This window comes from Salvelinus alpinus, chromosome 8, assembly GCF_045679555.1.
Source record: "Salvelinus alpinus chromosome 8, SLU_Salpinus.1, whole genome shotgun sequence".
Taxonomy (NCBI): Eukaryota; Metazoa; Chordata; class Actinopteri; order Salmoniformes; family Salmonidae; genus Salvelinus; species Salvelinus alpinus.
The window spans coordinates 85,597,894-85,604,056 of NC_092093.1; the positions used below are offsets into that span (position 1 = coordinate 85,597,894).

At 39.6% G+C, this 6,163-nt stretch overlaps 1 non-coding gene across 1 annotated transcript; it reads right to left on the bottom strand.

Annotated features, from left to right (window-relative positions):
• Positions 1–5,883: 5,883 nt before the first annotated feature.
• On the bottom strand, positions 5,884–5,938 carry LOC139583879 (U7 small nuclear RNA). The gene has a single exon (XR_011676638.1). It is a non-coding gene; the product is annotated as a U7 small nuclear RNA (small nuclear RNA).
• Positions 5,939–6,163: the final 225 nt, after the last annotated feature.

The window sequence follows — 6,163 nt, forward strand, 5'->3', positions numbered from 1 at the left end:
CTGAGCTGGCATTACGCATGTTTGCATCATGGAGGCCTATGTATGCAACGGTAGGCCTTATCAAACATTTACTCACATCTGTCATCACTATTACGTTGATTGATTAATTCCATTTAATACTTTCGGATTAAAAACATATAGGCAGCGTAGCAAGCCCAATTTTGAACATAAACTAAATGTCATCACATTCACATTTTCTCCTGACACACAAATGGACTATTACATAATGTTACCAATTAGTTTACCCTGACCAGATGGACAGGGCGCACAGGCTGTAACGTTATGCAGCTTCTCATTTTAGTAGCCTACAGTTGATCAGACTGAAAAATTGTCTCGTTTTCATCCCATACAGATGTCAGATTTCTAGAGTTCTACCTGGAACCAATAGAGTCCTACTTGGAACCAAAAAGGGTTATTCAAAGGGTTCTCCTATGGGGAAAAAACGTTTTAGGTTCAAGATCACACCTTTTTTCTATGAGTGTAGCTGTGCCATTGAGGAACTAGAGCAAGCACACTTGTAGTTGTTAGTTTCGAACACAGCCCTGCATCAACGCCTTTACACAATTACTGTTGTAGTTGACGCAATCCAAAAATGGTCCATTATAACCTGAGTCAGGTGGGCATAATTTGAAAGCTTGTTCTATTACCAACATGACTAGCTAAATTATAAAATACAATCTTACAGTGTTAGGCTTTCACAAGGTAATTCAAAGAAGCAGATCATAATTTTGGTGTCATGAGAGCTGTAATGTATATGCAGGGAGTCAGGAAGCAGGTGAGCTTAATAATAATAAACATGACGAAAACAGTAAACAGGAGAAGCATACGGAACATAATCAAAACCAATACTGCCTAATTACGGAGGCTGCCAAGGGCTATATGAAGGGAGAATAATCAGGGTGGTGCTTAACGATGGAGAGCAGGTGTGCGCATGATGGTTGCCAGGTGTGCACAATGTGGGTTGCCAGGACCGGTGGTTAGTAGACAGGCGACGTCGAACGCTGGAGGGAGGGAGGAGGAGTATGAGTGACAACTGTATTCAGATGCGTGGTCCCCTGTAAATTTTACTACATGATTCCAAATGTGTTATTTCATAGTTTTGATGTCTTCACTATTATTCTACTATGTAGAAAATAGTACAAATAAAGAAAAACCCTGGAATGAGTAGGTGTGTCCAAACTTTTGACCGGTACTGTATGTTTTACTTCCGCCTTCTCAAAGGCCTAGACACGTCAGTCCTTGCGAGAGGGGATTAGTAGTGTGTGTGTGGAAAGGAGTGGTTTTGTCGAAAGCGCTCTGCTATTATAGGTTAGACGTTTTGATTGAGCAGTGTCTTTTTTGTTTTGTTTCTTACCACGCAACTACCGTACAATGAACTACCATATTGCGAGAGTTTGGACTTCTCTTTTGAAGCAAGAGGATGAGTCTGAGTTGTATTTCACTGTTAGTTTTACACAAATAATTATACATTTTCAGTTATAATTTTTTTGGTATTAAAAGTACTGATGATGGGGGATACTGTTGCTTCATGCATTGCACTGTGACTGTCCCCCACGTTAGCTACCGCCCGCCACATGACCGTGATACAGCTGCCTTGATACAGCTGCCCAGTAGGAAACACATCGATACAACACTGGTGCACTGGTCGCCGGCTTATCGACTCGTTGTGCAGCCCAATCAGCCACGCAAAACGGTCTTGAGTGGAAACACATCTGCCCAATTAGCTGATTCGCTTTCCATTCACCCACTCTTTTCGACACACCCACTCGCCCCATACTCCAGTCGCCATATTGGGCTGCAGCTACCCATACTTGCTCCTGAGAGCGTGAGCAGAAGCCTAGTTTTCCCACAGTCTTGCTAGCTTGTGTTGTAGTGTGCGGCGGCTGTAGCCATAAGAAGGATGTTTTTGCTAATTCGTTAACATCGTCCTTCAAGATTAACTTTAAACATTTTAATAAGTACATTTTCAGATCATCATTTGATGACTGACACCTTTTTTTGCAGCTCGCTTGTTGTTAGCTATCTATTTTAAAATAATGCATGTGAAACATTGTTGCATTTAAACTTTAGGTCACCGGTTACTTTGTGTGCTGAACGTGATAAAATATGTTTGCAATGGGAAGTAATAGTTGTTCTTTCGTACACGGTGTGTGCATGTTACGGTCGCTGTCCTTTCAGCACCAGGAGCCTGTCAACTTTGATGTGCCACTGTTGTAATTATTTATCCCCACTGAAGTCCTAGGTCCAATAGTCACGGTTTGCCACTGGCATCTAGGGATGCATAGACAATAATTCTGGTGACTATTCTATTTTAGGAAATGTTAACATTGATTATCACTGACAGTGGAAATTCTTGTCTCTGTTGGGTTGGAAGAGCACTTTTCCTTTAGTGTAATTTGTCGTCTTGAGGGTCTCCAAGTTGACTGTGTCTTAGCGGAGAGGGAAACACAAACACACATATTACAGGATTTGAAGACAGTGGAGAACAGGTAGGGATATACACACAGTAAGGGTCTGTTGCCTTGTAGCACCCATGGCTGCATAGTTATCCCATTACATCACTGGCAAGCAGCCCAGTCTCTGAGCAAGATGTTGAGTGGACACGAATCAAGGTCATGCTAGAGGAATCCACCAAACCTCATTTAATTTCAAATAATCTCTCTCCCTTGCCCTGTCACTTGACCTGTGGGCTTCTTTATAAATAGATGATTGGTAAATGGTTTCGGTAAAAGGTTGGGCCGTGTTGCTCAATTCAACTTAACAGCCTCCCAGAAATGTTACATGTTGACATTTCTCCACAATCCAGGATGCCATCAAGAAAGAAAATGGTATATAAATGATATTGCTCAAGTTTACTATCGCGGAATTTAAAGGATGTAAGTTCTATGTTCATACATACAGTGCATTCGGAAAGTATTCAGACCCCTTGACTTTTTTGTTACAGCCTTACTCTAAAATGCATTAAATTATTTGTTTTACTCATCAATCTACACACAATACCCAATAATGACGAAGTGAAAACAGGTTTTTAGAAATACCTTATTTACATATTCCTTATTTAAGTATTCAGACTCAAAATTGAGCTCAGGTGCATCCTGTTTACATTGATCATCCTTGAGATGTTTCTACAACTTGATTGGAGTCCACCTGTGGTAAATTCAATTGGTTGGACATGATTTCAACCTCTCTTTTGTATCGTCTGAGATTCCCAAAGATTGGAAAGCTGCCGCGGTCATCCCCCTCTTCAAAGGGGGAGACACTCTAGACCCAAATTGCTACAGACCTATATCCATCCTGCCCTGCCTTTCTAAGGTCTTCGAAAGCCAAGTCAACAAACGGATTACCTACCATTTTGAATCCCACCGTACCTTCTCCGCTATGCAATCTGGTTTCAGAGCTGGTCATGGGTGCACCTCAGCTACGCTCAAGGTCCTAAACGATATCATAACCACCATCGATAAGAGACATTACTGTGCAGCCGTATTCATCAACCTGGCCAAGGCTTTCGACTCTGTCAATCACCACATTCTTATTAGCAGACTCAACAGCCTTGGTTTCTCAAATTATTGCCTTGCCTGGTTCAGCAACTACTTCTCAGACAGAGTTCAGTGTATCAAATCTGAGGGCCTGTTGTCCGGACCTCTTGCAGTCTCTATGGGGGTGCCACAGGGTTCAATTATCGGGCCGACTCTTTTCTCTGTATACATCAATGATGTCGCTCTCGCTGCTGGTGATTCTCTGATCCACCTCACGACACCCTTCTGTATACTTCTGGCCCTTCTTTGGACACTGTGTTAACTAACCTCCAGACGAGCTTCAATGCCATACAACTCTCCTTCTGTGGCCTCCAACTGCCCTTAAATGCAAGTAAAACTAAGTGCATGCTCTTCAACCGATCACTGCCCGCACCTGCCCGCCCGTCCAGCATCACTAAATCAAATCAAATCAAATTGATTTATATAGCGTAACTCTGTGTTGTTGTATGTGTCGAACTGCTGTTGTTCTCAACTAGCCTACCTGGTTAAATAAAGGTTAAATAATTATGGGGTGTCACTGTAATTGGGGCCAGAAGAGTTTCCCAAGGACTTGTCTTACTGGATATGCAAATCTTCAGTCCAGGAGTAACTTCCATGCTATTTTTAGTGTTGTTGCACAACCTACACATGAAACAGGAGGTTAACACCTCAACATACAGTGCATTCGGAAAGTATTCAGACCCTTTGACTTTTTCCACATTTTGATACATTATAGCCTTATTTTGAACTGTATAGAATAATTTCCCCCCTCATCAATCTACACACAATACCCGATAATGACAAAGCAAAAACAGGATTTTAGAAATGTTTGCAAATGTATAAATAATAAAAAACGGAAAATATTACATTTACATAAGTATTCAGACCCTTTACTCAGTACTCTGTTGAAGCACATTTGCCAGCGTTTGGCAGTGCTTTGTGTGTGTGTGCTGTGACCGTAAACATCTCCAGATCTCAAGACGTGGATTTGTGTGTTTACTGTACATGTGTACTCAATAGACTGAAAGCTAATCTTCAATGAAACATTGAGGAAGGACAATACAATTGTTGCTCATCTTCAAACATGTCTTTTAAGGATCTTTGAAGAAGATGCATCTTAATACGAATCTCATCACTACTGGATGAAGTTGTGTAGCGACATTAATCATATTACGTTTCTAAGGAACTAGACTATAGGGAATAATTTATACAGTAATTTATACGGTGATTTGTTCTCTTGGAAGACAACAGATGGTTTTTGTTTCAGTACAATAACATTTTCTTTAATGGTATTTGCCAAATTCTGGATTTTCTTTTTGTGACAATTTACAATAAAACATATTGTATATTGTTGATGTTGTACACATTAAACTGTATCCACAACTTTATATTCCATTTTGTGCGGAAGGACACAATTTCATGTATACAACATCTAAAGACCTGTATTATTATACTGAGAGCGTTTCAGTTTCTAAAAACATGCATTTGGGTGTTTCTGGAGCTTTTGTTCATTTTTATATTTTAGCCCCAATACTGCAGAACGAGGATCACTGGTTGGTTGGGGTCAGTTTCTGAAAAACAAGTCAAATTGCTAAAAAGTGTCTGGACACCTAAATAACATACCGTTTACATCCAAAATACAAATTTGGTTGTAAAAAAGTAAACTTCTCCTTTAATGAGACAGTGTAAACAATAAGGGTTTAAATAGGCCAGATCATTTCTTTAATAAGCAAAGGCAGTTATATTGCTTTCAATAAGGGCCGCATTAGACATCGATCGACATCCTTGATACTTTACTCTAATGTGAGGTTGTACTCAATTGACTGAACAGCAGCACTTGCGCCTGTCTGTCATTTTCTACTGTACATTTATTTGTTTAATAACCTTCTTTTTTTTTTAAATATACGCAACTCACTGAGTAGGCTATATTTCAAAAAGAGGCGATCATTGTGATCTTAAATGTCACATATCAACCTGGACTCAGGAGTAGACGTAACTTAGTTAACGAAAATCAGGGACACACAAATTAGTATGATATGTTAAGTTTGGTATGGTATGTATTAATTTGTGGATGTCCATCATCCATTTCGTTTGATATGTTGCGAATTACAATTCTTATGATATGACCCACATCAAAAAATACTATATTGTATACTATGTTAGGAATACTATTTCACTGTAGTGTTTTGCGAACTAGTATTTACTGTAGTATACTGTAATATACTGTAAAATTTACAGTTTACTATAGTATAAATACTGAAGTAAAATGGTTTATGTACCATAGTAATTACTGTAGTGTTTTGCAGACTGTGCTATACTGTAGTATTTACTGAAGTGTTTTTGTTTAATAATCTTTGACATAGAAGTGGGAGGCTTTCTCCTTGAGGAAACCTACTAGAGAAATACTAAAAGAGAAAATGTTCCATAACCTGTAGATAAGTAGGTAAGTAGGACTGGGTTCTGAACGGAGAGTTGCACACTTCTGCTCTTTCCTATAACCTGTAGGGAACTCAATATATGGTCTATACTTGGCATGTAGGTCGCTCAATTATGGGTGGCGCAAATTGGAATATGCTAACAGAAGGAATCTCTACTGACTGGTAGACAGAATGTGTGTATCGCCTGGGGATGAGTTTCAATGGAGACGC